Raw genomic sequence first — 23475 nt, forward strand, 5'->3', positions numbered from 1 at the left:
ATAGGTTTAAATGTCAGAACAATCAATACATTGCAATTCACGCCACGCCACTGTTGGGGGAGATATATTTTCCGTTGTGAATATCTGCGATTGAGCGCAAAGACGGCGGAGAACTAAGAGAAGCCTCCTGCCCCTTCCTCGCGACTCTGCTGGTTGGGAAAGTGCAAGGCCAGAGAAGACGCTAATTCGATAACTCGCCAGAGTTTACGGACGAAAACAGTAATGCGATTGCAATCAATTGTTTTGATTAGGTCTTTTGTTCCAGTGCAATAATTTCATCTCCTTTTCCGCCCTTTTGAGCCTCTCCGCGTTGCCTGTTGTAGCCTGTATATTTTTTTATAGATACTGCTGTAATGTCCTTCACGGTTAGAAATTATTTTTGATGTTATAATGTTTACTGAGAAAATTTGCGAACACCAAGCAACGGAGTATGAAAGAAATTTTGTCCGAATTTTAAAGTAAACCATGAGGTACACTCCCTGACCACTTCCCGGCCCTAACCAGCTAAGTGCTTCGCACCCCAGGCGTTACAAGTAACGTGTCACTCGCACGATTTTACGTTAAAGTGTAAGATTGAGTCTTTGTAGAATATTACATATTTACATGACCGATTTGACCTTTGTTGTTTTCGGTTTTTCTGCGAGCGGAAAATTTGAATTTACTGACCTTAAACACTTCATTATTTGATGACAAAGGGAGAATTTACAACGCTGTAGTGAAAAGTATCTCAACATTTAGATATGAAGTTCGGGAGCTAAAAGAAGGGACCCAGAATATGCTGCGGACAAAGGAGATGAATTTCTGGAGGAGGTCAGCGATAAAATATTGGGGGGAGGGGGTCGAAATCGGGTCCATACAGTGGCGATTTTTTAAAATTTGGTAACACTTTTTTCTCTACATACAAATACAAGCTCTATGTATTTACTGTATATCTAGCTACATCTCTTGTTTGCAGTAATGCATTGCTTCAAAAATCTCAACGTTTTAACCGTCAGGTATTTTCCGAAGTATAAAAATAACATGTTTAAACCGAAAAGAAATATTCCTGAGCGTATAAGAGACATGATTACGCCATCTAACCTCGCTGTTGATAGATGATATTGTGCTATCATATTGAAGAAAAGATCGAGTTGACTTAGACTCGATATTTGAGGAAAATTTGACTATGTTTCGATTAATTTGACCCTAAATTATTCTTAATGGCTATATCTGACTCTAACAGAATCTAATTGTGACCCTAAATCACTTATTCTGCCTTGAGTCAGGGTTACAACTTATCTTCAATGAGTCTTGGATTTTGCGGCTTGTTAAGTTGGGTTCACTGACGAATGTGATCTGCTGAATTTTCCATTGCAAACTGCCTGAGTTGAACACTCTCCTCCTTATTCAGTTTTGTACTAGTACTAATTAGAGTTAAACAATTTAATTTTTTGACTCTAATTTTAATTTTGAACTTCTTGGCTTTGTTTTCCCCGTGAAATGGTGTGGACCCAGCACCATGTCTCCAACTTCTTATCTTCAATATGGTCTCAAAATATTATTCTTTCTGCACTGAAAAAAAATTCTCGGCGTTTGTACCAAGGTCCGTTGGTACCTTTACCATCTCACTTTTTTTTACCAATTATTGGTAATTTCACCAAGACAGACTGGTAAGCTTACCTAAAAACCGGTATTTCTACTGTTTTTCTCAGGTAAGAATACCACTTTATTGGTAATCAATACCCGGTAACTTTGCCATTTTATCTCGGTAATTTTACCACAGTCGATAAAAAATATTGGTGTTTTTACCGAGGTCCAGTAAAATTACCGAGAAAGTCAATAATTTTACCGAGATTTCTCGGTGAAATTTCCAATTCCATAAATGGTAATTTTACCAAGAAAAAACCGGGATCAAATAGAACCCTGAATTTTTGGTAATTTTACCCTTTTCTTAGTAAATACACCGAGATGTGTTTTTCAGTGTGTAAATATACGCTCACTGTCAGGTTCAGAAATCAGTTATATTTTCCGTGTGTGCAAGTGACTTCTCGCGGCATAAATCCACGCGCTCTCTCTGATTCCCCAACTCGGCGGCGCGGACTTGAGGTGATTTTGGCGCACAAACACCGGAGCACCCAACGAGAAGATTAAAACCGAGACGGCGGGAAAGCGAGCGGAACGCCGGCAAGAAACCTGCGTAATGAGTTTAAATGGGATGATGTAAAATTCCAACGACGCTCCTCTGGAACCCCATAATTTTCCATAAAGATATCCCTGTCGCGGCGCAAGTGCTATTACGCTCCCGAAAACAAGTTGTTGAACCGCGGGAAACCCCCGCGCCGCGGAATAGTTTGTCAGTTCTAATGGGGAGCCGGGAAATTCAAATGATCCAATTTTTCCACGTCCCCCGTAATTTCGCGTTAACCCCGGTTCGGCCCGTTAACAGACCGTGATACGGGACCGACAACTTGATATACCGTCGGAGGTGCGTGAACTTTCCGGGAAATAATAAACAAAATCCTTGGCTGCAGCTTTTCCGGAGCTTTCTGAGCTTTGCAAGTCGCGGCTTCTTCCTATATCGTGAGACGCGTTGTCATATTAATCTATAATTCAGGTATTTCTAATGGGCATTGGCAAGTTATTTTGAAAAATTTACAAAAAAATGTGCCGATCAAAGTAGAAGAATTTTTGTGGAATTCAGCATAATTTAAAATAAAAATTTGTAATTATCAAATTTAAAACGTGTTGTTACAATAATCTATGATTCAGTTATTTCCTACGGACTTTGGCAAGTTATTTTGAAAAAATTACCAAAAAAAAAGTTCCGATCAAAGTAGAAGAATTTTTGTGGAATTCAGCATAATTTAAAACAAAAATTTGTAATTATTAAATTTAAAACGTGTTGTTAAAGTAATGTATAATTCAGTTATTTCCTACGGACTTTGGCAAGTTATTTTGAAAAATTTACAAACAATATGCTGATCAACGTAGAAGAATTTTTGTGGAATCCAGCAAAATTTATTTGCGGAATAATGGAAACTTACTTTAAATGGAAGACTTGATGTACGTGATTTAGGATTATATGAACCGCGTTAAGCAGAAGAGAGCCAAGCTACATCAGCTATTGCCTAATTTAGTTGGGCAATGTAATATTTTATATGAGATTATATACGGTTGTGCGGATTTTTGTGCGAACTTCAATGAAATTTCTGCATAGTCCGAAGCAAGTTCCTCAAAATTTTCCGCACAAACGTTCTCCTGTGAAAAATTAAATTGCTCGGTTGGATTTGGTAATAGTTGATGTGGCTTGGTTCCTTCCTGCTAAACGCGGTCCAGTTGTGAGACAGGGTGTCAACATTAAACACTGAATAATTTTTTATCAGTAGATTTTCGAGTTTTCCTACGTGTTTAACGAGTTTTGCGTGAAATTAACAGAAGAAGTAAGTGTATCTTGTGTTTTCTACATTCTTACTATGTCTGTTGTCTGGTAGCCCATTATCTGAATGAAATGCATGAGATGTAGGTGAGGTGACATTTAAAGTTATGAAGATAGACTAGAAATAGTTGGCACAAAACTTTAAATCTTGTAGAAGTGTTCCCAGTAAGAAAACTCCCTGATAGTAGAAATCATGAAAGAGTGCGTTTTTTTTACTCCAGTTGTGTCGAGGGAAAAAATCATCATTTAGCAAAAGAAGGCAACAGGACGCTCATAGTAATTGAAAACCAGACTACCAATGTTTCTGCCAAGAGCTCGCTCCAGAAGAGTAAGAATTAACATTATTTTAAATAAATTTACATGCGCAGCAGCGGGTGTAATGATGTACTGAGTGTTGCCTACTTTAGAAACGCAAGGCGCACCGGTCGAGTGAGGCCACGGCCGGTCTGTAGGCGAATTACTGGGGCAATGCACTTAAGGTCAGAGCGAGTTTACTCTCAAGGTGTACCGTTGTAAAACGATTACCCCGCATCTTCAATTAATTCCGGTTGTTCCTTACCGCAAAACGTTTGAGGATGGTAATTTCACCGGTGCGGTGCGCAAAATCTTGCCGCCTCTAATATTACGGAGTTGTTTACTCAATGATTTCTTACACATACCTTGTAAAATCGCTTAATTTTCACGATGAAGACATTGATATACATCGTATCTGGTCGTAATACTTATATAACATACAACATAAAGCGATAGTGTATTAACTGTCACTATAAAAAATAAAATATCATGTTTCCATATTGAAAAGATGAGATCAATTCAACTTGGAGTCTATTTTCAGATCAAATTTGACTTCATTTCAAGTCATCTGATTCTAATTGGACGTATTTGTGCTGAAAGAAACTATTTGCAAATAAATAAAATCAAAAGGAACTGTGTTGTTGCTCTCAAATCCTGATCACATATCTCCTTTCAGCAATACGTCCACTTGACTCCCCAAGACTCTGGTGGACTATAGAATGACTGTAATGCTTAATAGCATCCAAGTTGAAGTCGCATTTGACTCGGTTTGTATCACCTTCAATCTGAGACTATTTTAATAGTGTGAAGATGTTTTCTTGTTCATTAATTGTCAATAGACTTTCTGCCTTTCTTTCGCAAAAAGCATTTTGATGGCCTGAGGAGATAATATATTCTAATCTTTTCTGTTTTGAGAATAATATTTAGTTTTAATGCCAGCGTGAGCCAAGGGGGTAAAGCCCCTTCCTCCACCAAATTTACATTTTCTAAACAAATCGACATTTTTTAATACCTACCAACTAATACAGTTAGAAGCGTCCCCGTCCATGGAGAAGAGTGCATATGGAAGAGGAAAAAATAAAATAAAAAAGTGAATAGACGAGCACAAACAATCACGCATTCCTCGGAGTTTGTTCGTATTAAAATACTTCACCAGAAAGCATATCACACTTACAAGAGGAGTGTGGTACTAAATGAGTGGTATTTACTTGATGTGACGACACCTCGAAACAGCACGCGCGAGGAGATTCAAAACGCCTTCAAATAAGTCCTTATGCAACACGGTCATCCATCGAGTATGAATAGTTGTATCCAAGCGCCGTGTAAAAGGTGCTCATACTGGATAACTCTTCACCAACTAGAAAAGGGTCTTTGCGATGAGAGAAAGTGGCTGACGGTTGAATTTTGAGTTAGTTATCATGGCCTAGTGGTATTGCGAGCAGTCGGAACATCATCGTCTCATAGCTGACTGGTGAAAAAATTCCAAAAACAATTTTGTGAACTCGCTTATCTGCGTCAAACGTAAGGTTCTTAACTCCTAAGTAAAATTGTTCCTATTCCCGGAGAGAGTTCCTTCAATTGCCTGGCCGGAATCTATTTCCTCGGGAAACTTGAACAAAAAAAAACATACACACACGCACATATTATCGCACACTTTAAAAAGCTACGGGAAGAATAATCACGTTAAATTGGCATTATTTTTTTGCAACCTACTAGACTGTCGACCCTCGAAATATCCGGGACAATTTAAAGGTTATACCGCGGATGAAGTAGTCAACGGGAGGAGAAGTGAGGGAAGCTATAAAAGTGGTAAAGTTGTGAAAGTAGGGTGAGGTAACGGTTGAAAGCAGGAAAGTCGGAATTCACGACAGCAGGAAAGTAGTAAGGGCTCGAACTTACTTATTACATGTGAATTACTTCATTCAATTAAATCGCTTTAACTTTTGGACTGTAACAATTGAAAGTATATCGCTCAGAACGCAACCAACCCGACGATTAATTTTAAAGTTAATTCCGGTAAAACTGACGGCTCAGCATCACTAGCTGCGTCGCCAAATTGTTACGAGATTATGTGCAGCGCCGAGGTTCTGATGGTGAAAGTCGTAAGGAGCAACAGTTTGAGAATCTAAGAAAGAACAAAATTTCAATCATACAATGCTGTTCGGAGAGTGATTTGATAGTTGATCGATCAATTAATGATTTCTAATCTTATGACACTTGGACAGCGTTAAGCAGACGGAAATCAAATCCATGACAGTGTTTTCAAAATGGTGAAACTTTTCCTGTTTCTGGGAAACGCCTTGAAGTTGGGATGGATTTTATTTTCCCATAAAAAATTGTTGGGGCTAAGTTTAATAAGTCCTGAAAGTTTCATAATTATATCATTAGTTTTCTTCGCGGTAAAATAGAAGGTCGCGATTTTGAAAACATTCAGAAGAAAACTGGTCCTAGACCCATTTTTTGCTAGACTGAGCGATGTTAGTGTCCGTGTCCTGTTTAAGCCTGACTCTGTGAGTGTTTAAAATAAGTAACTAGCCTGAGATGAAATAATCAACAAGATAAATTTTTGATTCAGACATTAGAGAGTAATGTGTTAACATCTTACTATCATATGTGAAAAAAATTAGAAGCACGAATGTTCTCTTATTGTTAGTATGGGAGGAATACTTACTCAGATAAAAAAAAAAAACCCTTAGACATGACTAACCGAAAAGCTCCAAAATCCTTTAGATTTCAAAGTCTGAACGCCCCAAAATTATTTAACATTAATGCAATTCAAATTATCGGATCCACGCAATAAATGAAAATTTTAATAAGGATGAGAGGGTGCTCATTGAAAGGAGCGCCAGCCACGTTGGGTTGAAATTTCGAACGACTCCTCAAAGCAACCCACCTCAAGTTTGCAAAGCCACTTCAAGTGCGGGCGATATGTGGGTCGGCGAGACGGGCGCTATAGCCGCCAAATCAATTGTAAAATTAGCACATTTCATCCTTCCCCACGCAAAAACCCGTAACTCCATTCCAAGGTTGCCAAATTGACCACGATAAGCCAATATTTTTAAAGAATAAGACTTTAAAATTTTGGAGCAAAGTTCTACTGATTTTTGCTCGTGTAATCTCTAGAAAAATCAGTGAAATTGCTCCTTAAGAACGCCCAACAATTCTCCAGTGAAAGTAAGATTTAAACGAGTAGAAATTTCTCAACCTTGGGATATTGCTGCGTCTTTTTGTCTGAAAGCCAAACATTTTCACTTATGCTGCCGTGCTAAGGAAAAACGCCGTATGAGCCATCAGGCGTTGCCAAATTTTCTTCGATAAAATACGAATTTCCTGGTAAACTTATGAATATTTTTCTTCCAAATTTTCAGGGAATATTCTTTGAATTTTGTTCTACAGTTCCTGAAAATTTCAAGGAAAAATATTCATAACTTTCCTCATATATAAATATTTTATCAAAGGAAATTTGGCAACTCTCGAATGTTCATACGGCGTTCTTTCTTAGCACGGCAGTACATATCTACCAGAGCATGCAGAGCGGCAACTATGGTTCAGGGTTCGAGTGTTTCTTCGGAGATTTTGCTTTGTTCAATCGTACTCACCACTCACTGTCCACCACCAACCCTGGGTTGGAGGGGGGGGGGGGGGTGGCCGCCTCTAAATGAATTAGTCATCGGCCACTAAACGGAGGAAACTTATTTAATCTTATTATTTAATATGATTTGCGCTCTCCAGACTGAGCGTTCCATTCAAAGAACGTTCGTTGTCCGGGGGAGCCCGGCACAGTCCCCCTCCCCCCCCCCCCCCCCCGCCCTTTTGGTCGTCCGCAACCCATTCCGAGTGGCACGCCGACGTTTGTGCTTCCGTTAATCGGATTCTATGCATTGCGTGCCGTGTTGTCTGATGCCTTCGATGGTTTCCTCGTTTACACTTTGGACTTCGCACTGATATCCGAGGTTTTTGAAAAAATCTAACGTTAAAACGGATGTTCCGTCCTTTTTCCCAGTGCTCCCATTCCATGTCCGTAAAAAGTTCCGGGAATCGGAGCTTTTTGTTCCAATTTCTCCCGCTCCACGACCGTCGAAGGTTTCGGGAATCTTTTTAGATTTTTTCAAAAGTTCCAAGAAAGTTCCGGAAAATGAAAACAAATCCGGAACATTTTGGGAGTTTCCAAAGTTCCGAGAAAAATTTAGGAAAATCTCAAAAGTTCCGGAATTCTGTATTGGGTCCTTGAAATAGGAGCACTGCTTTTTCCAGTATATTTACCTTCTAATTGGATCAATGTATCTCAGAGGGGAGCAGAAAAAATGTGATAAACAAAAAAATGTTCAACAGATAGGGGTACGCGGTACGGGTGTCTGATAAAGCTGCAGGGCTTGGAACCTGGACCGCCAGTCAGTGGCGTGGCGTGCTTTGCGATATGTCAATTGATCTGCCATTTATATCTATGGAAAACTTCCAAAACTTCGTTTTTTCGTTCGGTAGGTTGGAACTGGCAGTGGCATGGCGTGAATGGTCGATTATCGATATTTCTCCATTTGAAGCTGTAGTAAATAATCGATTATAAAAGTATTCGCAGCGAACACCTTGATAAACGATTATTTACTACAGCTTCAAATGGAGAAATATCGATAATCGACCATTCACGCCATGCCACTGCCAGTTCCAACCTACCGAACGAAAAAACGAAGTTTCGGATAAATTCCGGAAATAAAAAGACAGGGAATAAAACTAAGTATAGATCTAGTTGTGGTTGAATCAAAACTTTTTGTAATCAAATCCCAATAAATTGAGGTTCAGTGACTATCGATGGGGAGAATCAATCTCATACAACAACGAAGTACGAACCACTCTTATTTATTATTTTTTTCGTAATTTTTTAAAATTTTATAAGATTTCAGATAATGACTATGAGTCAAGAATTTAAGGCAAAAGTAATTTTGATTTTCAATTTTAGTGAATCAAAAAAGAGAAACACAGGATGAGTAACTTAAATCTGAAAATTAATTTGGAAACTAATTTGAGAGACTTAATCACTTAATGACTTAATGACTTCAATGAGTCAAAACTTAAGGTACAGGTCCTTGAAATGTTTAACTTTAAAAACCGAAAATCGAGCGAATCGCTATTAACGGCAACAGGAGCTGAATTTGAAAAATTCATCCGTCAGATTCGATCCATCAACTGCATTGATGTTTTGCTTATAAATCAACGAAACGTACAGTGTTAAAGCGCTTGCTCCCAAAGCGAATAAGTCACCTTTTCATTCCTTGGATACATCTCGGGCCCGGTATTGAGGAGACTCCGGGTGCATGTCTTCAGAAGATAAAAATTCTAGGATTGGAGGAGATCTATTCTCAAAGTAAGAGGCGAAAATTTGGAGAATGGGTTGCGGAGGAAATCCTTGCGTCTTAACGGTTCTCTCGGACATATCTTCTACTATCCGGCACGTCATATTTCCCGTTTGCATACACGATGCAGCTCAAAACTAGATAAGAGCCGTCTGCAGTGGATTCCGAGAGGAGGTAAAATTTTTTATGACTGTTTTCATTCCTCTAGATAATGCTCGCCGCAAGTTGCCAACTTTCCCCCGAAACCCGCTCGCTTTACATTTTTAATGGCCTGATTCGATTCCTGACTTAAAAAATGGCAACTTCCCTGCCTTCCACTCTGCATAGCGAACGGGAGCAACATCGGCGTTGTCAGATATTCAAAAAAATCGATCTTTGCCTGAGCTTCGCTAAGGGGTTGGTTTGATTTAGCCAGCAGTTGCGACAGCAGCGTAAAGCGTCCTTGCACGGTACGAAGGCTTTGTGATTGCTTCTACGTTTTCCTTACTTTTTACCCCTCTCCCTGTGGTGTTTTTGCTCCACCCCCGGATTCATTATTTTTCGCTAACATTTTTCATTTTTCAAGACCGCCTCCCTTTGTGTTGATGTCTGCCCAGCATCGCCGCCGTTTTTGCCACCCCCTGGAGTCCCCCGCCCACCCACTTCCTTGATTATTTTCACAGAAAAGCTCTTAAATTTTGCACTCGCAACCTTTCTATACAGTGCAATTTGTCCTCGTGTTACGCATGATGCGAAAAGCGGATAAAGAATATCGATCGAATTTTTCATCTGTTTCTCTCTCTCCCTCCCTCGTCACCCCTCTGCCCTATCTTCCACACTCCAATCATGAGAGTCTAAAATATTATTTAAATTATACTCATGTGACAGAATATTGACAATTAACATATAAAAGTAATCGGAGTTAACAAATAATATTTCAAAGAGGAACGGAAATCCTTGATTAACAGCTTAAAAATTACGCACATTGATTCAACTTAATTTTTAAGCGCTCAGCCGATAGGCAGCGCTTTTGATTTCGATTTGCCTCTAGAGTACTAGTATACTAGTGCTAATTCGTTTAAATGGCGCACCAGCTCATCGATGTGTAGGCTTTTTGGGGGGTCCAGTTTTAAAATAAATAAAGCTGTGAAAACTGTATTTTATGCTTTTAACGTAAGCGCAGGTAGTTTCGATCGTTTGTCTGTAAGAAAATTCCTTAGCGGTAAAGTAATTCTTATCGAAATTGATCGTTGAACCTAAATGAAGCCTAAAAAAAACGCGCCTGATGAGCTCAACGGTGGTTATCATTTTCGGGAAACGAAAAAACGCGTTTACGGTTTCCTTGGTAACCTTTGTTTGCTATCAGCTGATGCTTTATTTCCATTTCCCAGCCAAGTCGACGGAGTTTATACTTCCTTTCTCCACTAAATACATTTACTAACACCTGAGCGCTTTTCTAATACGACAGTATTAGAACTTTCCCGCTTGTTATCATAATTTCAATAGTTTATGTAAAAAATATTGATTTTGCAACGAAATGAAACCCTCTTGGGTTTAAAATATCAGTAAAAATATAATTATTCATGATTTCCAAAATTAGTATTTTATTTCTGTTTCAATCTCTAGGACATCGAAGAGAGTTTTCCGCAGAAATTTCAAAATCCGATTCCACTAAGATTCTCAACTAAAAATTTGCAGAAAAAAAGATGAAAATGAAAAAATGAAGACAAAAAATAGGGGGGAAATGAAACCTGGAAAAATCTGCAGTTGCCAAAATCAACTGACGTTAGGTATTTACCCCCACGGATCACAATAACCGACGCAGGGATAAAGAGTCGAGGAGCGCTCAACGCCAAGAGAGAAGCGTCGGTCAGGATCATCAGGTTCTGAATGGCAGCCAGGGATCGGACTCCTCTCTTGACCAAAAGCTCGGGGAAATTCCATTTGAATTTAACGAGTAAAAGAAATAGCCCGGCAGAGAATAGAGAGCGCAAGGTAAGCGAGCGATATGCAGGAGACTAAGTTGAGTTCGGGCTCATTTCAAGAAGGACGCAATTGCCGCGAGAAATCCATGGCATTTACGCCCTCCTTCAAACAAACCGTTCGCGCGGAGGTGGGGGCGGGACAAAGGAAATCTCCGAGAATCTCAGAAAATGCGAGCTTAAAGGATGGAGAGCTCAGCATAATCAAGGGGGGGACGCTGGCGAGGGGTTCGCGGCTCCTACCGTCCTAGCTTGATTCCAATTGAAAGAAGAAAACGAAGAAGAAAAAAACCAGCTGAATATTAAAGGTAAGCTATGAACGCGGAAGCCCTTCACATCGGCCGCGGCAGACGTCATATCAGGGACTTTATAAGCGACTAAGAAAGATTTGTTTTAAATGAAATATCGGGTTCTCTGCTGTCGGTAAGAAAGCACCGAGGTGTTAAAGGTGATTATTAGCATGGCAGGTGTCAAATTTAAGGTCTCTAGCATTGTTGTGAAATTGTTTAGAGTATTTGTAATGGAACAAGAACTGCAAAAAAAAAAAAACTGTTTAACAAAACTAGAACTTCAAATGGACCGCGTTAAACAGAAAGGAACCAAGCCACAGCAGCTACTGCCAAATTTAATTTGGCAATTCAATATCTTACATGGAAACGGTTGTGCGGATTTTCGTGCAAATTTCAGCGAATTTTCTCCACAGTACGAAGCAAATTTCTTAAAATTTTCAGAGGAATCCATAGAAACGTTCTCTTGTAAAAAACTAAATTGCCCTGTAAAATTTGGCAATAGCTGATGTGGCTTGGTTCCTTTCTGTTAAACGCGGTCCAAATAGTCTATAAAAGCATCCATGTTTATAGTGGTGGTGAGCACGTCATTCATGTTCTAATATCCTGCAGTCCAAATTACCAAGAACTATTAAGATTCAAAATTTGTCCACCTCTATTTCTCTCTCTGATCTCAATACCACACTATCAAAATAATTTAACTTCTCGAGTGATAAATGCAGGAAGTCGTTTGGGTAATCGGATGACCCTGATATTAGAGAAAAGGAAACAAGAAAAATGATATCTATCTTTGAAATCTGGTCACAATGTAACAATATTTTTACTTATGAGCGATTTAATAGTCTCTGTTCAAACGACAAATGAGCACCACAGCTACAAAACATGCTCAGGTATCTAAGTTTTTTACGATTTCGCGGATCGGTGACGTTGTAATACGTTCTAAACAATCAATGAATTTTTCGGAAAATTGACAATGTCACGATAAAAAGCAGTAAAATTTTACCTCATCAGCATAATAGGCAATGCTGGAATTTAAGTTGAAGTATGAGAGAAACAAGCGAATTGCCTCCATTTGTGCCGCATTCGACGATCACTAGACGAGTTTCACTACAACGCCTGGATCGGATACAACTATTCGAGCTCTATGGATGTCCATGTTGCATACGCACGTAAAAGAAGGCGTTTTGACATTCCGATCACTCGTCACTTTATCCGCTGGCCCGCGGCGCGGCGTGGTGGCAAGCTGCACGCTGCACTATGAGAAACCGAAATTATGGAACTCCTCCCACTCTTCGTTTTTTCTGTAGAGACATCTCTCAGTTAGGTTTTGAACGAGCGTATATTGCATCTATTAAACTTGATAAGGGAGAGATTAAGTTACGCCAAGTAGATGCATAGTAGATGGATCCGCGTATGGGTTGACAGCAGGAAGTGAAGGAAGAGATCAACTGGTTGATTCTTGGAATTGGTAGACCTAGCTATAGACAAAGAAGACATAGGGAGTATGGAGCTATCCTATTTGTTGAAATGGTTGGTTTCTACAGACTAAAGGAGAAAATGATGGACTAACTATAAGGTCTCTCATGGGCTGCGGTTAGCTAGTCTATCATGTATCTTCCTTGTCCATTGCAACCATCCACCTCCACCAATAGGATCCCTCCATATTCCTTTTGTCTTCTTTGTCTCTGGCTTTTTCCATCAATTTCAACAATCAGACGGCAGGGGGTGACATTTGCCCGATGATCTGTGGAATGATAGGTTTCGATAACGATTGGGAGTCGCAAAGGCTTCTAGATTGCTGAGTTAGTGGCTTAAATAAAGAAAAAATATCACCCTTTTCTTGCTGATAAATGATCAAACCAAGATTCTATTCGTTTCCAACATCCCGCATCGTGCGCATTCGAAGCGTTTGAATCGAAAACACCGGAATGTCAACTAACCCCTAACGTCCCGAACACCAGGCAGTAATTATTCTACGACAGCGAAGTCACGCTCAATCAAGTTTCTCCGCAGGATATGTGCTTGAGACACATAAAGCCACGCTTCCACAGGCACCGCGCTACGCGAGTCAAACTGCGCAAAACGGACACAATTGATGTTAAATCTATTCGCTGCCACAGATGTTAGCGTCTAGACTCGTCAAATCAGCAGTAACGGACCGATTTAAACGAGCTTTTTTGTTTGAGCAAAGAAAACAGTAACGATCAAATTTTAAAAATTGAGTTTCCTTCAAAATTCAACGTAACTAATTTAAATGAACTTAATGAGACGATGAGGACAGCAAAATTCGACCTACTTGCATGAGGGTTTTTGTAGTGCAGAAGCAAGTGCAGAGAAATTGATTTTGTTTTGGACAAAATAGCCATCAGTCCTCACTATTTCGCGGGAGAGCCGAGTAAAATTGTATCCTTTTTCACGTTATCTGACCTTATAGAGTGTGTTTCTTTTTTGTTGAAAATTTAACCTAGAAAACCTTGAAAATATTGCACGTGCGCCTGTTGTAAACTTCAGCAAGAGCAAAGAGAGGAGTTACCGCTGACAGAAAATGGCTCAAAAATCTTGATGAGGGCACGAAGTGGCCATACTCTCTTTATTAAGGTATACTCTAAGCCCATTGCACCCGGTGCAGTGCTCTGCCTTCCCTGAGCGCCATGCACCAAATGCGCCTAAAAATCGGGCCTTGGTGCCTAACAATCGGAGGGACTGGGCCATCGTGGCCCCTAATGGCGCCTAAAAAATTTGAAAGATTGAACTTGCAATCGGGAAGCATCGGTAGCGATGAAGTGCTCTCACCGCGCGTTCGCAGCATCATCATGGCCCGTATGCAAAAATTTAATTTCGCTCCTAAAGAATAATATATGGCTCCTAAAAATTGGGCTTTCCGGCCAAGGTAGCTCCTAAAATTTTAGTGAGAAGGCAGAACACTGACCCGGTGGCGCGGGTGAGTTGGGATCGCGCTCTGCTTGTGTGAGCGTGGCTTCAGACTTCAGCGGAGGGCCGGATCCGGCGGAAGGCCGAAATTAAGGGAGCGTCAGCACTGGGATAACGCGATTATGCGCGGCATAAAGAAGCGACCGACCATATCTCCCGATTATTCCGGGGCGCACTCGTACGCACCAGAACGTCCGGCCCCGGCCCCCGGAAAAGGCGGGGAAATATCGAGGACGTAAGCACCCTGCAATTAAAGGGTAAATACCCGACCCGAAGATTAAATTCCCGCTGCTCCAAGCATCAATCTCCCGATCCCCGCTAACGTATCGTTATTTCGGGATTTACTGCCCGTATTTATAATAAAACCGGACTCGCACAAGTTTCCTCTCCGCTCATGTTTCTGGCGCTTATTTCTTTTAATTTTTCCCTCGCCATTATTCCTCTCCTCATTGTGCCCGGCTCCGGATTCGCGTTAATTGCTTTTTAAACTCGCCTCACTTTTTTAATGCAATTAGCCGCGGATTATGAGTTAATAGCTCGCAAGACGCAGTCATATCGACCGAAAAAAAGGACGTTGGTGCTTGAAGCCGAGCGCAAGGTCGTTTCTTAAGCACATTGAGTACATGGACACTAAAAAGAAATCTGTCAAGACGCCTCAATAATCCTGCTAATAAGCAAGAACGCCGTGAATCCATCAAGATTTTCCCTGTTTTTTGGAACTAACACTTTATAAAATAAAAACTGTTTGCCCATGCACCTTAAATTTTCAGGTTAAGTACCTGATAGTATTTGCGAAGAATTCTGTAAAAACATTGTCCCAAATTTTCTGCTATGAAACATTTTTTCCAAAAATTGTAAAATGGCGTTTACGGCGTTTTTGCGTTGCACGGCAGAAATGTTCTTGGCTCAAGCATGATGATTCTCGAATATGCCCCCAAGAATTTTGGCGCGTATACGTAGTATACCGCCTTTGCGATCGTTTCGACCCCCCACTCGATACAATAACCGAGTCCCTTAGTTCCTTACCGAAAAGTGACTACCGCGAACTTCTGAGATTTTCCAAAGCGTGTAAAAAGTTTATTTTTCCGTCAATAATTATGATTTAAAGTTGTTTCTCATTCTGGGGCTCCCTAGTTTATGTGCAGTGAATACCAAGAGTCTACGTTACTTGGTTTTTTTAAAAAAAGCCTAAGAGTGGGGCGCGCTGATTTAAAATATGCATATATAAGCAGAATCAAGCGAACTGATTCGAGGATGGCTGACCAGGCCGGCACTCTAAGAATGAGAAAATTACTCCTCCGTTTCGTTCATAACGTTGCTTTGACAAATCTCCACACCACTGTTAGGCTTTTCAAAAGTTGGTACCTTTCCTCTGATAGCGAAGGCCAGGCCAGACAACCGTAAGTGCAATCTGTGATGAGCCTCAAAACTCATTAGACCATGTGCTAACCATAACACATACAGAAATCAGTTTGCTTTTACAGAAAACCACTTACCCTTCTCCTCCCCGCACACCGGACCTCTGTCCCGACACAGAGGCATTTTCTTTTGTCCTCCCGAGCGACCCGACCCGGACCCTCACCCTTGATTTTACGCTTGATTAACCATTTCACCGTCACGCTAGGATTCGTCCAATTTTCAAAAAAAATTGTTTCGCGTGTACTTTGCAATTTTTTCCTCACTCTCCGTTAAAACACGAATTAAAAGAGGTCTCATTCATAAAAATCGGCCGAATAGAAGAGAAGTTACAGTATTCGAAATCCGAAGTAATCAACGAAACTTCTCCAGACAAAAAATAAAATGAAGGGAAAAAAAGAAATGTATAAATTACAATTAAATATAATTGACCTCAGAATTTGACAAGCAATTCAATTATGTAACGGAGAAAAAATTGGGAGAAATTCCAAAAAATTCGCCTCTTGCAAGGGGCTTCCTTGTAAGAATTTTGACCTGAAGATAAGGTTTGAATAGCAGCAGTACTCCATACAATACACGGTGTGCCTGAACGAACATTTTTTTTTTTTTTGTCAAACTCGAAAATTCTTTATATTTTTTAACTACAGTGTCTCTTAAGTCGTTTAAGCTAAAAAATAATTCCGTCAAGATTCTGGAAAGTAAAGGCGCTTTAAAAGTATTCTGGGGCTATAATAGCTAAATCACGGGGAGTAAATCCCGTTATTTTATTAAAAAGAAACTGACTCCATAGTTTAGTGCCTTAGTTTTTTGAATAATACGATTATTTTAGGCACTCAAACATTTATACCACCAATTATAGCCATGGGGTGATTTCCTGAGAGCCGATAATATCACGAATTTCTCATAGAACCTTTCAAAAATGGCTTGCTTTTTGGGCAGCCAATTCGGTCATCGAACCGGGATTTAAATGGAAGCTGATAATAACACAAAGCTCTGAGAAAAATTTTGAGATGAGTATAGGAGCGGTTTGTAAATAACGAGGAGAGGCGGGCAAAGCGGCTAAAATTCTATCTAATTTTTACCATTATTCAGTTGAATGGATGTTGCCGCGGACTGCTAACTGTGTCCACACATGGTTTCCGTTCTGGTTCTGGTTTTCTGATATGCATATCGATACGTGAGTATTTTTACACGTAGAATCCAATGTTCACGTCAGAGAGTCGACACATTTCGATTTTTTCGATTTTATACGGAAAATTGATGGTTTTTCGGGATTGAAATTATTATTGTTTCATGAAAAGTAAATGCACCCAAAATGACTATAGCATATTGATTTTTACATATTTGCACTCACAAAATTGGTTGGTAAATTCAACGAGTGGGTGCATCGACTTGGTATATCAAGTTTCTACAATTTAATACGGCAAATCGGTAGATTTTCGGGATGTAGATTGCTTACTTTCAATTCATGAATGAATAAAGCATGGACATGGTTGAACTTCTTTGCATGGAAATACGTTTAAAATAACAAAATCAAGACATATCTAATGCATTGAATTTATGTCGAGTCAATTTCTTTTCAATAATATAACGGGATTTATAATGCTGGTGATTTGGGTATTTTAGCCCCAAAATACCTTTAAATCGACTTTATCTTTCAGGAGTTCGACAAAATTTTTTCTTTCTTCGCTTAAATTATTGCGTAGCACTTTTCTTTAAGAATCTGATAAGGTTTTGCTTGGGGCAGATCAAAAAACTTAAACTCGTTCGAATGGCTTTTTACATTCACAATACACGGTCTCGTCAAAGTGCATCGTTGATCTTTCAGTTTTGGATCGTATGAATTCTCTTGTTGTGCTACTTACCTATTTTGAAATCTCTATAAATGAAAACTAAAGGGGTTGATTTGTGCGAGTTAATGACGCGCCTTATCAACACATTGTGTTGGAGTTCACTGCTTGTTTTTTTTTTTTTTTTCTATTGATTTAAGCTGAATTTTTCTTGATACAAAGAAAAAATGCTCAGATTCAGCATAATAAAAGTTTATATTAAGCAGTAAAATTCTTGATTCAAGAAAAAACACCTCTTGGTGGCATAAATATTTCTTTTTTTTTTTTTAATGAAGAATATACCTCCTGAAAACATCGAGGGATACACCATAAACATCAGACGAAGAGGAAAAATATAACAGGTAGGAGGAGGCAAATGATCAAAATTAGATAAGAGAGAGAGGAGGAAGAAAGACAAGAGAACAAACAAAGAAGATGAAAGGAATGAGGGGGAAAAGAAGAGGAAGAAAGAGGAACCCTGGTAAAAATTGGCGGTAGAATCTGTGTTCCAAAATACCATAGACCTATAGCCGACTGTAAGATTTCCAACTGCTTCTTTAGCCGGCTACACAATTTCTTATAGCCTTTTATAACCGATGGCGACTAAGCAATAGCCAGGCGATAATCACGGATGCTAGGATTTGCTAGGTTTTTGGACCACTGCTCTCTTTTTGGGCCGCAGTATCTTGATTTATTTTGCGAGGAAAGCTCCGTACTTTTGAAGGATGCCTGCCATTCATAATATGTTGGAGCACCTTCAATTTTGTATGATACTGTGCAATACCTCTCGTGTGAAATAGCTGCTTCAAGCGCCGTGGTACGCTGCGGCGCGGCGCGGCGGGCGGACAACCAGCGCGAAACGCGCATTGGCGCCTACAAACCTAACAGGGATACTTCACGCATTGCGCAATGCGTGAAGTATCCCTGTTAGGTTTGTAGGCGCCATGCGCCAGTGCGTCGCCGCTCCGGTTTGTGTTAGGCTCTAATATTTAATCTGACGGAGTCAGCGTTATTCAACTCATGATTTTGAAATGTTTGCACATCCTGTATGGATTATTCTCATTTTAATTGATGAAAAAAAAATATGTATTAAAGGAAATTATAATGTGTGTTTTGTAAATATTAAGGTGGTTCCGTATCAAACTTAATGATTTCCAAAGCACACGCATTTCTACACACTTTCTTATAGCCTTTTATAATTGATGGCGAAAAAGCAACAACCAGGCGATAAAGTGTAAAGCCCGGCGATAGGAACTACAGCCCGGCTGCATAATTTTTTATCGCTTCGTATAGCCCGGCCGTATGATTTTCTCCGCATTCTACAGCCAGCTATATGATTTTCTGTAGCCTTCTTTAGTCAGCTATGAGAATTCCTATGGTATTTTGAAACGCAGCTCTTAAAGCCAATTTTTACCAGGGAAGACAGAGGAAGGAAGAGGAAGGAAGAGGAGAGGGAGAAAGAGGAAGAAAGAGGAAGAAGGAGCAAGAAGGAGCAAGAAGAAGGAAGATTGGGGAAGAAAGAGGTTGAAAGAGGATGAAAGAGGAAGGAAGAGGAAGAAAAGGGAAGAAAGAGGAAGAAGGAGGAAGAAAGAGGAAGAAAGAGGAAGAAAGAGGAAGATAGAGGAAGAAAGAGGAAGAAAGAGGAAGAAGAGGAGGAAAGAGGAAGAAAGAGGAAGTAAGAGGAAGAAAGAGGAGGATGAAGGGAAAAAACAAAGAGGATCAAATTATTGTTGCTTCTCTTCTTTCTGTTCTTTTCTCCATATCCCTCTTCTTCTACCTCCTCTTCCATTTCCTCTTTTCTGTCTTTATCGTCTTTTGACCTCCATAATGCGTCCTCATCTGAACTAGCTTAAAAGTCTTAAAAATGCCAAAGTAAGCTGGCTTAAGACTATTATGAGTACTGAATAAGTAACTCCATCCGAGCAGAAAAGTCACCGATCCCGAACGGACTCTCCCAAAACCGAACGTCGAGATTTTAATTTCGCCAACCTCTCCGCTCAGTTTAGCCACAGATTCCTCCTATTTTTGTCTGAGGGGAAGATTGGATAACCGCTGATATTAGCCCAAAGACGAAACTCACGACTGAAGTTGTACGCTATCATCTTAATCCCGCCCGCCGTTGGGCGACCTCGAACCTTATTCAGAACTTATGACCGGGGATTCGGATCCAGGGACGACCCACCTGACAACCCCGGCCGCCCCGTTCGGAAGTTATTAAAACTTAAATCCACCCAATCCTGCTCTCGACGCGAGCGGACCCCCTCAAAGGCCCCGCAAGAGCCGGGCCAAAGGCGCACGAATCAAAGGAAAGAAACTCGAAGAGTGCTAATTTCCAAGGTCGCGCTCATCCGGCGTCAAAATGCAAATCAAGCGTGGGATTTCAGAGCCCTCCACCAGCACCCCCTCCCCCGCGCGGGCGGGGGCGAAGTTGGAAACGGAGAGTAATAAAAGTCGAACGCACAAAGAGAGAGTAACAACACAATCAAAATGTCTTCAAGACTCCTCTGGTAATTACCAAACTTGCCTCGGCGTGTGACTCGAAACTTCCCCGAAGCCCCCTCCCCCTTTCACCCCCCCCCCTCCGAGGATCGGGGCTCCGCGCCGGTCGCAGTATATTACTTTTATTCATAGCGATTTCGCGCGCAGAACTTGGCTCTTCCATATTTGATTGCGCAATTAAAACTTGCACAAATAGAATATTAAACCTTCCCATCTATAACTTATAATTAAGCTATAGCTGAATACTTACAAGTCTCTCGCTTTCTTACCCGGCTGCAGTCTTTCCCGCCGCCGCCCGCCCCCGCCTGGCCACTGCTCATCACTTTAGCGGCCCCCCTCTCTCCGGAGCATCCCCGCGGGCGGCGCGAAGACGTTTATTCTCGGCAGTCTTGCGGTTAGTGCCGAAGACTTGGTGCTCCGTCAAAAGCCCGCCCGCCATTTCTCACCTCCCTCGCGGCCCGCCGCCGCCGCCAGGGGGAGCCACTTTCGGTATTCTTTGAGATCACTCGAGTATGCTCCGCTCAAACTTTCGACTATCAAACTTCACGCTCAGGGGCCTTTGCGGTCGGTCGGAACGGTTCGTCAAACGATCTTCCGCCGGATTCCCGAGCTCCGACACCGCTTGACCTGCCTCCGTCGATGGAGGTCGATCATAACGGAACAATGAACTAGCTTCTACAACTTTCTTTCGTGTAAACTTCATCTTGTGATGGTATTTTTCATCGGGCTGCCCTAAAATGCGCCGTAATGATGGAAACGCAACTATTCGATGAACTACATTCTGCAATAAGGAACTACTATTTCTGACTTCATCAGCATGACGCAAATTTTCGCGAGTGGGTTCGGTTCAAGTTTAAAACTTTCTGCCGACCTCCCTTACAACGAAACGAAATTCCCTCCGGGCGACGGTGCGCCTAGGATCGTATTTGATAATGGTTCGATGTATCGTTTCGTTGAAAACAATAAAAAATGACTTCAAACAAACATTTTAGGATTTTAGTTGAAAAAGCTGAAAATGAGAAAATTTCTAACAATTTCACTTATCATAGCCATTTGGTACTCATAAGAATAAAACATCTATCACAAGAGACCCGTTCCCTTAAATTTCTAAACTGACTATTGAAGCTATGTTTACATGTCGAACCAATCGATATCGATAAAATCTCACCTGTTCGATGTATCAAATACGATTCATTCTTGACCCATCTTCCGAGGTGGGTTGAAAATAACGTACCTTTCGTTGAAAATTGAATGGTTGTAAACGTTCGCCAAAATTCATCAAGCAACTGGGATTAGTTCGTTTGACCTTTGCAGAGGGTTTTCACCTTTTGGCTTGCAACCCTGCCGATCTGGTTGAAAAAGTCGAACAAATCCACTCGCGAAAAGTTGCCTATATTTGCGATTATTTTTCCTCTGCACGGTGCTTGTACAGGTAAACCAGATGAAATAGTTCTTAATATCAAAATTGCATCCAACCAATGTCCGTATGGGTCAGTTGTTGCGCTGGTCACCGAATCGTGTTTTGATGCCTGATTCTTGTAGATTAGCTAAAGATAATAAGATCTGTCCAAACAGCAACCCTCTACGTTCAATACTAACCGAGTTATCACGCTTTGAAAAATTCGGTTTTATAACGTCATATCCATCGCGGTAGTAACATCCTTGTTTTCTTACATCTTGCTCTCATCCGTGCTTTACGTTGAGTAACCAGTGCAAATGTGCACCACACCAACTGATGAAAGCAAGGTGGAAGATACCAAGGATGTCGCTACCGCGGTGGATGACGTCAAAACCCCGACTTTTCAAAAGGCGATATCTCGATTAATATTGAACGTAGGGAATTCTGTTAGGACAGATCTTATTATTTTTAGCTGATCTACAAGAACAAAGCATCAAAACACGATTCTGTGACCGGCGCAACTGACCCATTGCATGTAAGAAAATATGATGGCTCTATAGATTTTCTTATCAGTCATAATTTTAAAGCTTTACTCCCCCACTTCCAAAACAGATATACAGTTAGACTGGATCCCTAGTTCACTTTTGGTTAAATTCATCATAATGGAATACATATCTTAATCCAAAATCACTATTTCTGGCTCATTTCAGAAACAACGCAAGTGCCACCAGTTTCCAGATGCAGATAGGCGCTGTAATGGATGGACAAGATACAATGGTCCTAATGCAAAATGTGGTCCAATTTACGATGACACATTGCAACCGCGGGCCGTTCGCGACTCCCGGTGATGAGGGGGCAGCAGAAGGCTGGGGTACCTTGGGGGGGGGGGGGAGGGGCGGAGGCAGGGAGGTGGTATCGGCATCGTTTCTGGGAATCAAATCACGTTTCCACTTTTTCTTGAGTTCGGTTGTTAGTGGTTTTTCCCAAGTTTTCAGGAACTTGAGCAGTTGAGCGGGCAGAGATTTATCGTCCCTTGTTTCGCTCGCGCTGACGTGTTTTGCGAATGCCAGCACGTGTGTTTTCCTTCCCTGCCCCCTCTACCCCCCCTTACCTGCTCCTCCTACGCCGAATAAATATAAATAAAAAATCAAATCAATCTCTCACTCTCTTCCCGGCCTCCCTTGCGCAGCCAGCCTTGACGCCGTTCATCCTCGTGCCCCAATTATGCTCGTTTTCATGCGGCTCATGTCAAACATCCGGAAAATAAGGCTCCTGGTGGATGAAAATGTGACTCGCCAATATACAAATCAGAGATTTATGTAGGTATATCTTGAGATTTTACGAAGTTTAATGGATTACAACCGAAGAGTCCTTGACATTTTAATCCATTGAGCAGACGTGTGCGTATAAATATGAATTTGTTTATTTGTAATTTACTATCAAACAAGTTCTTCTGATTTTTAGCCTCCTGAATTTTAAATACTCAATATTTGGATCGCATCCCAGCTACATACGAGCTAGCGGGCCGGATCGAATTGGAGAGCAAAAGTAAGGAACTTAAAGCTTCACTAACCTCCGCGGTCTCTTACATGTTCGCAGATTTTCCTGTTTACATAACATATATAATCAGTGAAATGGAGATGTTGCAAGTGTGAAGAATTTGCAATTTGACTGTTGATTCTTATGTAAAAGTTCGCGACAAACACGATGGGGCTACTGGTTTTCTCTGAAACCATCTTCCAAGCTCAATAACAGCTCTCAAATTGAGGCCAAATTGGAAGGGATATCTCTAGTGGTCCATTGTCTTGCGTTCGGAGAGATCAAATGGAGATGTTGCATGTGTGAGGAATTTGCGATTTGATTAATGATTCTTAAGTAAAAGTTCGCGAGAAACACGATGGTGCCACTGGTTTTCTCTGAAATCAACTCCAAAGCTCAAAAAAAGCTCTCAAGTTGAGGCCAAAATGGAGGGGGTATCCCACGCTATCCTGAGAGTCCACTTCTACATCAAAATAAACTATCCATGCAAAGATAGGGAGGAAATACATTAGCAATGATGCCTTGTTTTCAGTTTTAGAGTCCCCAAATAAAATGGC

At 40.8% G+C, this 23475-nt stretch overlaps 1 long non-coding RNA gene across 1 annotated transcript in view; it reads left to right on the top strand.

Annotated features, from left to right (window-relative positions):
- The window catches only part of LOC140225027 (uncharacterized), a 69541-nt gene extending 47272 nt beyond the window's left edge, over nucleotides 1–22269 (top strand). The window contains exon 3 of the long non-coding RNA XR_011900222.1: nucleotides 22090–22269. This is a non-coding gene — a long non-coding RNA (uncharacterized lncRNA). The remainder of the gene's footprint in view (nucleotides 1–22089) is intronic.
- Nucleotides 22270–23475: the final 1206 nt, after the last annotated feature.

Source organism: Bemisia tabaci, chromosome 7 (genome assembly GCF_918797505.1).
Source record: "Bemisia tabaci chromosome 7, PGI_BMITA_v3".
Classification (NCBI taxonomy): Eukaryota; Metazoa; Arthropoda; class Insecta; order Hemiptera; family Aleyrodidae; genus Bemisia; species Bemisia tabaci.